This window comes from Eptesicus fuscus, chromosome 22 (assembly GCF_027574615.1).
Source record: "Eptesicus fuscus isolate TK198812 chromosome 22, DD_ASM_mEF_20220401, whole genome shotgun sequence".
Lineage (NCBI taxonomy): Eukaryota > Metazoa > Chordata > Mammalia > Chiroptera > Vespertilionidae > Eptesicus > Eptesicus fuscus.
Genome location: NC_072494.1, coordinates 40,858,897 through 40,868,616, shown reverse-complemented (window position 1 = coordinate 40,868,616; position 9,720 = coordinate 40,858,897).

Genomic DNA, 9,720 nt, shown 5'->3' with positions numbered 1-9,720 from the left:
TCCTGAGTCCAGGGCCCCAGTTGTGATGGAGCCGCGTCAGAAGACCTGACTTCCATGTTGGCTCCCAGTTTGCTGGACAGAGAACTTCATCTCCCCGGTCTCAGTGAACTCGCCTGTAAACGGGGCTACTCCGCTTCACAGGGCTGTCAGGTGAAGGAACAAAGAGTGTATGAAAGTACTGGTAAGCGTCTTCCAAGTAGAAAATAAGACGGGTGTGGCCCTGGACAGAGACGGGTGCTCTGGAGGAAGTGCCCAAAGCGGCGGCGGGGATCCCAGGTAAAGAGAGTTGGATGAAGAGTCTGGACGGTGTGACCTGGGTCCCTCCCACCCCCTCCTTCTGCTTCTGGCCTCTCCCCACCTGTCTCACTGGGGGCTGCGGGGAGGAGATTCTAAGCTCTCCCGAGGACCGTCCAGGTCGAGGTCACAGGGGAGGAGACCGGCTGGATGGGAGGAGGCTCTGTGCGGCCGGTTCTCCCGGCCTCCAGACGAGGACACCACCGGCCCAGGACACCCACTGGCCCAGGACACCGCCGGCCGAGGACACCGCCGACCGAGGACACCCCGGCCCAGGACACCCGGGCCCAGGACACCCCGGCCCACGTAACTTACCCTTATCCCCACTGAGCTCACCCAGGAATTGAGGTCCTTTCCCTCCAAAACCACACCACCTCCCGTCAAATGACCTGATCCTGAAAGCACTTCGCAAACACTGACCGAAGGCAGAGCCCGGCACAGACAGAGCCTCCGAGCTGTGCCCGAAGCGGTGCCCGCGCCCGGCTGCGGGGCTGGAGCGCAGGTCTGAGCAGCACTCCCAGACGGCGGCCCGCTCCCCCCGCAGGCTTTCTCGCCCCGCAGGCCTTGGTCAAAGGTGGCACGGGGTTAAGCTCGGACCCAGGAGGAGCAGCGGGCTGGCCAAGTCCCCCCAAAGCTAGCCGGATCGCCCTCGCGCAGATCTGAGGGGCAGAGGCGCCACCCCGCGGCGCCAGGGTAGCCCGGAGCCTTCTGGGCGCGCCCCCCGCCCGGCGCGGTGAGACAGCGCCCCGAACCCCGCGGGAGGATGCTGCTCACCTGGTCCTCACGGGTTCCAGCGCAGGGGCGAGGCCGCTCTGCCCCGCACACCTGTCCCCGAGCTGGGCCTGAGCCCCTCGGCCTGGGGGCGCACGACCCCAATTAGCCGGTCCGGGGCACGCACCGCCGTCCTCTCTCGCCCGGGTCCTGGCAGCGGCTTCAGCGGCGCCGGAGATGCGGAGCGAGGCTGCGAGCAGGGCCACTGGGAAGCCCTGGCTGCCGGGAGGGGCGCGCCCCCCGGATCTTCCACAAAGAACTCGGGCTCCCAAAGCCAGGCGGGTGCGGCCAAGGGGACAGTCCTACCTCCGAGGGGCGGGGAGGCGTGGGGAGGGGCGCGGAGACCCCCGGCCCAGGCCCCGCCCTCGCCCTGCACCCCCACCTCGGCCGCGCTCCATCCCGCCCGCGCCCGGCTCCGCGCCCCGCCTGCTCACCGAGGGGTCGCCGCCGCGGCAGCGCAGGGCCCGACCGGCCACCGCCCGCCTGGCCGCCACCGCTTCCTTCCTCCCGGCCGCGCGGGGCCGGAGGTTTCGGGTTTCAGCCCCGATCCCGCTCGCTCCTCCCGCCCGGCCGCCGGCACGCGGACCCGCAGGGCGCAGGCCGGGAACTTCGCGCCGCCCGCGCCTCCGCCCCCCGCGCCCTCCCCCTGGCGCTGCCCCTCCAGGTCCTCACGCCCCTTCCTGCGCGTCCGCCCTCCCCCCGCCGCCCCTTTTCCATTCCTTCCCCAGACCGGCCTCGGCAGCGGCTCTTTGTCTCGCCCTTACCTCTCGGCTCGCCCCCCTTGGCGCCCGCAAACCCCTGAGGCCCCGGCCTTCCCGGGCCCGTCCCTCCGTCCCACTTCCACTTCTGGGACGTCCCCTCTCCGTTCCTCTCGGCATCACACCCAGACTTTCGGGTTCTTCCGGGAGGCTCCGCGCAGCCCCACCGCCTCCTCCAGTCTCGCCTGGACTCCGGGCATCCTCCCTGCTCACCTTTCATTCATCCGGCCCCAGTGTGAGTGTCTGCCTGGTGCCAGGCACGTCCCGGCCCGGGAGTATCACAGCAGCCACCGCGAAGCCTGCCGGAGGGGACCCTCAACCCTTGGGGGTGACGGGGTGGGTGTTCACCAGCCTGCTCCCCCGTCTCTCTGAGCCAAAAGCGCGATGCACGCAGACTGCGCTGCCAGGTCGCAGGACAGAACGGAGCCTCCTTAGAGGGTTTCTGTCCCCTCCTGCGTTTTCTCTGCAGCCAACTTACCCAGAGGACGAGAAGTGCGAGCGAAGTAAAACTGCTTTAAAAAGGGAGGGAGGCGGGGAGGGAAGAAGAGAGCAACAGGGCAGCAAGGAATCGGGTGGGAAGTTAAGTTCAAACGCCAGGGAAAATGAATGCTTTCCCTGGAGCAGGATTCAAATTCCCCAGAAATCCACCTTTGATAAATGCATTGATTATTCCCTTGTCTACAGACTGGCACTGTGGGAACTGCTTTCTTGTTATTATTAGACCACTGAGGCGGCGTTTAGAACGATAATTGACTATGGAGCACCTGCCAAGCACCCCGCTTGTCTCCAGGGACACCTGGTGTAATGGGGAGAGAGAGTGACTGGGTGGCTTAACATTCCTGTGGGACAGCTGCTTCATTTGGTCAGAAACCGAGCCGAAGCTCCTCCGAGGCCAGGTCACCAGCGAGCCAGGTGCTGAAGGATCCCAGCAGTCTGCTCCCCAGAGTAGTTTGTACTTTTATTCTGAAATCCCTAGTTATTATGATTTTTTAATTTGCACTGATTCCGACACTGGCAACGACTTGGGACCTTGGGGGAAGTTATTGAACCTTTCTGAACCTCGCTTTGTCAGACACAATCTAGGCACACTCCTGCCTGCCTATCTGTAGACTTTAAAAGATGAATAGAGATAATGTAAGTAAATCCCCTAGTGCCATAGAACCTGAGAGCTGAGCCCCTTTGAAAATTGGAATTAGAGAAAGGTCTGAAAATATATGCCATAAGCTAACATGGCGAGAATGAAAATCTACAATTGAAGCATCTATTTTATATAAAAACTGCTGTTTGAACTTTTAACCCTGCTATTTGGCTTCTGTAAATGCTTGTTTGCTTAAATAATAAGGAAAATAAGACTACTCCCACTTCAGAGAGGCCATTAAACCTTCCCTGGATGAAGTTATCAGTGCTGGCGCCAGGCCAGGCCTCTGGTAGAGGTCTCAAGGCCCCAGCACGTAGGGGCTCTTTAAGAACTTGCAAAAGGGGCCGGAAACACCCCATATTTGGGAGACAAAGAAGGTAAAAACATATAAATAGAAAAAGTTCCTCCATGTGGAGACCCAGAATTTGAGAGACATTTTCCTCTGGACCCGCGCATAATAAGTGTAACTCCATCTCTTAAGTATTGCTTGGTTCTTCTCCGGTTTTCTGTGACACAATATGGCTCTCTGGACTCCATATCCACCCATGATGCAAAAACTGCCCATCCCATACTTGACTCCATTGTGAACTCTTCAGATGAAAACATTTGTTTCTCCTGCTGCTCATTATCAAATATATTATTTATCACAAAGGTTTTTCTTCCCATCGCTCAAGAGCTCAGAACTTGCTGTACATTCTAGGATAGAAATTGCTGCCAACAAGTGCATCTTTTCAGTTGCTCTTAAGATTGGTTTTTATTTCCTCTAGAGCTAATACTGAGCCATGAACAATATTCAGTCAAATGCAGAGAAAACAAAAATTATGTAAGTAATGATTTCACTATATATCGCTGTACAGGTGACAGTTGTGTGAAAAACAACATTGATTTGAGCAAGAATTTTTTTTTTTTCCAAAAAAGTTAGGGAAAGATTTAAAATAATTCTCCTTTCCCAGATCAATTTCATAAGCCATTCCCCTTCGGAGTAACGCCCCCGCCCCCCCCCCCCAAAAAAAAAAAAGATTTCTGAACTAAAATAATGAGAGGTTTTGCCCAAGTGAACCCTAAATGCTCACGAGGAATCGACATATGATGAGACATCTTTGGTATAAAATATCTTTTTAATCCCACAATCCACATAAAACTAGTCAAAGCAAAATCAGGGCCTAAACCAATAAAACATTTTAAATAAATTAAAGAAAAAATGGAAATAAAAGCATGTCTTCAAAGACCTCTGGTTCTCAAACTTTTGGATATATGAGTATCTCTTGGACTTTCTTAGATACAACACCAAAGGCACAAGTAATTAAAGAGAAGTTGGATATCTTGAATTTTTATTAAAATTAAAAGCTTTAATGCTTCCAAGGAGACCATGAAGAAAATGAAAAAACAGCTCACAAAATGGGATAAAATATTTGCAATTCACATATCTGATAAGGGACTTGCATCCAGAATATATAAAGAACTCCTACAACTCAATAATAAAAAGATAAACAACCCACTTTAAAATGGGCAAAGGCTCTGAGCAGACGTTTCTCCCAAGAAGATGTACCAATGGCCATTAAGCACAGAACAAACTGCTGGACATCACCGGTCATTAGAGAAATGCATGTCAAAACAACACTTTTAGCCCTGACCTGGTAGCTGCGTTGGTGAGAGCATCGTCCTGATACACCAAGTTTGCAGGTTCGATCCCTGGTCAGGGCACATGCAAGAAGCAACCAATGAATGCATAAATAAGTGGAACAACAATTCACTGCTTTCCTCTCTCCCTTCCTCTCTCTCTAATAATCAATCAATCAGTAAAACAAAAACAATTTCACTTCACACCCTCATTGATGGCCATAATAAAGAGGGCAATGACAAGTACCGTGGAAGGTGTGGAAAAATTAGAACCCTTGTGGGGTTTTAAATTATGTCTCCACAAAAGCTGTTTTACAATGAAAAGAAACGCTTGGGAAGTTTGTTAAAATGTTGAGTTTCAGGACCCATTCCCAGAGACCCTGTCTGCAGAAATTGGGGATAGCTGCTGTCTGCTCAGCATCCATAATTTCCTTTGGGAAAAACATTGCTTCCCTCTGGGGGTCAGCTATGGGGCTTGCATAGCAGTGACGTCCCCCCAGTTCCAGGGGTGGGCTCTGATTGTCGGCATTTCCCATCTTTTTCAGCCCTGTGGTCAATTCAGAGATGGAGACTGGTCAGACGAAGCCTTGAGGACATTCTGCCGAGAATACTGGGTGGAACCAAAATTTAGGAAGCAGAGTACAGAAAAAGGGGAGGGAGGTGAGAAATAGGAAAAATTAGATGCTGGCTAAACTGTGTGGCCCTGGATGAAACCTTCCCTGAAGTTGTACCCCTGGACTAATCAGTTACGAAAGCCAATAAATATTTATCTATTAAGCGCATATGGGTTTATTTCTGTTAATTTGGAACAGAAAGCATGTAATTCAGTGTTTCTGAATATGACATTCTGGGAGCCTGGGGGTGCTTTGGGGTTGTCATAATGATTAGAGGACACTCCTGGCATTTAGTGGGTAGGGACACGGATACCAGACATTGTGCAGTGCAGGGGACAGTCCAAGACTAAAAGCAATTCCACTCTGCTGTTATTATTACTTCTGGGCATGGTGTCGAGTTAGGAAAGTCATCCATATTATTATTAACACACATGACTTTTGAAGGATCCCCCAAAACTGAAATTCTTTGGCATGGTCTTGTTACACACCAGTTTGTCCAGGAATACCATTCCTATTTTTTTTAAAGTATATTTTATTGATTTTTCACAGAGAGGAAGAGAGAGGGATAGAAAGTTAGAAACATCGATCAGCTGCCTCCTGCACACCCCCTACTGGGGATGTGCCCGCAACCAAGGTACATGCCCCCGACTGGAATCGAACCTGGGACCCTTGAGTCCGAAGGCCGACGCTCTATCCACTGAGCCAAACCAGTTTCGGCAGGAATACCATTCCTGTGTAAACTGAGGAAAACATGTGCTTTGATTTGTTCAAAGCTCATCAAGAGTTGTTCATCATTTTTTGCCCTCGCCGGTTTGGCTCAGTGGATAGAGTGTCGGTCTGTGGACCAAAGGGTCCCGGGTTTGATTCCGGTCAAGGGCAAGTACCTTGGTTGCAAGCTCCTCCCCGGCCTGGGCCCAGGTCAGGGCTCGTGCAGGAGGCAACCAATCTATGTGTTTCTCTCACATCGATGTTTCTCTGTCTTTCCCTCTCTCTTCCACTCTCCCCAAAATTCAGTGAATATTCTCGGGTGAGGATTAACAAAAAAAACAAAACAAAACAAAACAAAAAAAGAATTGTTCATCCTTTTGGAAAATCTCATCACTGTGATCAGTGGCACTCATGGTGTCAGATTTACCAAGTTAGGGGACTCTGTCTCATTCTCTCAGAAACACAGTCTTAATCAACCAGTCTGGATTCTCTCTGGCCAACCACCAGCAAGACAATCTGTTACATGGGCCTCTCCATCCCCCATAGAAAGAAGAGGCAATCGAATGATAAAATCCCTCCTGTTCTCTTCTCCCCAAAGAAAAGATGTCCTCGTCCTCGTCCCCACATAACCTGTGTTTTCTTTGTGAATAGCTCCCTTGCCCGCTCTTCTTCCTATAAAAATCGTCCATGTGTACAAACCCTGGTTCACGAGTCACTTAATAAAGCCAATGAGATCTTCAAACTTACTCAGTTGAATTTTGTTTTTAACATTAATTATGAGGATTAAATGACATAATGCTTGACACATGCCTAGAATTTAGCAAGCTCTCGTTAAAGTTAGCTATTATTATTGATTTTAGTATTATTGCTATTAGTAGAATCTGTCTTAAACTGTACTGTCCTAATAAGTGATTATGATCATTTCATCATTATTATGACTCTGCCCAGAAAATGGCGTATTCCAAATCAATAAAAGTTGTACCCAGGAGGTGATTTAAGAATTTGTGTAAAAGGCCGAAACCGGTTTGGTTCAGTGGATAGAGCGTCAGCCTGAGGACTGAAGGGTCCCAGGTTCGATTCCAGTCAAGGGCATGTACCTTGGTTGCGGTTATATCCCAGTGGCGGGTGTGCAGGAGGCAGCTGATCGTTGTTTCTCTCTCATCGATGTTTCTAACTATCTCTCTCCCTTCCTCTCTGTAAAAAATCAATAAAATATTTAAAAAAAAGAATTTGTGTAAAAGACAAATCCCAAATGTGTCAGAGATCTAAATGTCAAAAGGAAACCCACATAAATTCTAGAAGAAAAAAAGGTTAAATTCCTTTATATCTGAAGGTGGGAAAATTTTTTCCTAACTAGAAACCACATCCAGAAGTAACAATACTAGAAAAGATAGATTTGAGTACACAGTTTTAAAAAATAATTTCATGAAAAATCACCCAGAGCAAAATCCAAAACAAACAAACAAACAGAGAAAAGCTGTTTGCAGTGTGTCACAAAGGGGCATGTGACACTTTGGATCCTGGCAGGAATCAAATCCGCTTCCCAAAGGCTCAAATGAAGGGATGGGCAGCGCTAAGGGAAGGAGCCAGGGCCGTGACCTGTGGAGACTCCCCCAGGGCTGGAGCGGCGGGGGATGTGTTAGCAGGCTGGGAGCTGAGCTGTTGACAGGGGTGCTGGCTCCCCTGAAGTTTTCTCAGGGAGAAGCTGGGAGGGTTTACTCCTCTTCACCTTGGAAACGACTGTTTGCTGTTGGGCGCATCTTTTCTTTATTTCTTCTCATTTTCCCTTGGTTTACTTGGGGATATTCTTTTGAAAATACCCATGAGAATGAATGGTATTTCTGTTAAGAAAGTTGGATAAAAGACTTTTTTCTCTCCTCTCAGGCTAGGGTAGTAGAGGGCCCCTAGTGGCCAATGTTGGAGCTGCAACAGTCCCAGCGGATGACTTGATGGGCCTGGGAGGTGGATCAGGTGCAAAAGAAAGGGGGGAAGAGGAAGGGGAGATGGGGGAGAGGGAGAGAGGGAAGAGGGATGAAGGAAGAGAGAGGGAGAAGGAGATTGGGAAGGAAAGAGGATTGGGAAAGATTAGGAAGGAGAGAGGGAAGAATAGGAAAGACAAGAATGAAGAAATGCCAACCTAGGATTATAAAACATGGCACATTCAATAGTTGCTTTTAGCAAATAAGTACCTCTAATAACTTTATCCAACACAATACAATAATTTGTCTACCCCCAAAATTAGAACATTTAAGTATTTTTGATTGATATAAAAAGAACATTTTTGCAGGAAAATAATATTGCTGAAAGAATTGTTCCAATTACTGTTTGAATGATGGCCATATGCTATCCATAAGCTATAGACTTAACTGAATTTAAAATGTTCCATCACAGATGGCAGTGTTCTACCATGTAACTGTGATAGCAACAAAAATTTATTAAATGATAAATATTACCAATGGGATGGACAGATACTGAGACATACATTTATGGTTGAATTATTAATATTTTCTTTTTTCAGTCTTGTTGGGGTGTCTCTGTTACTTATGTTACCTGGTGATCATGTGAAAGTTTACATTTGAGGCCATTTGTAGAAGGGAGTCCCATCAAATGGCTTTCCTGATCCCTGCCCCTTATTCCCCCCTCTTGGTAAATCCTGCAGCAAGGTCAACCTGTGACTCACAAATCTTGCTTTCTATCAAATTACATGGAGAGCCTTGAAAAAATTCAGATTCCCAAGTCCCTCCCAACACCTGCTAATTAATGTTTCTGGAGGTGGGTTTTCTTCATGGTAAAAGTGCATACAGGGTGGGGCAAAAGTAGGTTTACAGTTGAGAGTACTAGAGACAGTTTGTCCTTGTATTATTTTTTATTAATTATTGTATTCTTTCCATACAAACAACTCTAAACCTACTTTTGCCCTATCCTGCATATATATAGCCACTTGAAAAAACAATCTGACAATATCTATTAAGTTAAAATAAATCTATGTCCTTTGACTCAGAAATCCTACTCCCGGGAATCTATCCCATGGAAAGGAAAACACCAATACAGACTATACATATACAAGAATATTTATTGACACATTATCTGTTGTGGCAAAAAAACATAAGCAAAGTGAACACACATCCACAGAGGAAAGGTTGAATAAACTAGAATAGCCATACTAGGGATTATATTATTAAATAAAAAAGAGTTCACTCTAGCCAGTTTGGCTCAGTGGATAGAGTGTTGGCCCACGGCCTGAAGGGTCCCAGGTTTGATTCCAGTCAAAGGCATGTACCTCAGTTGCAGGCCCTTGTAGGCTCAATCGTCGGGGCTCTCTCTCACATTGTTGTTTTTCTCTCTCTTTCTCTCCCTCTCCCTTCCACTCTCTCTAAAAATTCAATGGAAAAATATCCTCGAGTGAGGATTGAACAACAACAACAAAAAAGCGTTAAAGTGGTATAAACTGCTCTGGAAGGATTTTTCACCGTGTATATTGTTAAGAAAATATACCAATGGGTAAAAATATATGTTTTGGAAGTGTATAAAACTATATATTGTAAAAGTATATTTATTCAGGGACTTGTCAGCTAATATATTTCTCTGAAAATCTCTGAGAGCTTGCAATGGCTGGCTTTTATTTCTCCTTTACTAATGGGTTGCTTTTATCTCCAAGTCATGCCACAAGTTGAGAGTAGGCAATGTTTCCTTTTTAAAAATAAATTTGGATGCAATCAACTCTGCTCTTCTCTCGGCTCTTCAAATCCTATGGGTCTTCTATACCCTGTCTCCCTACCCTATTACACTGCTGAAATATTTATATTCTCATCTCTAG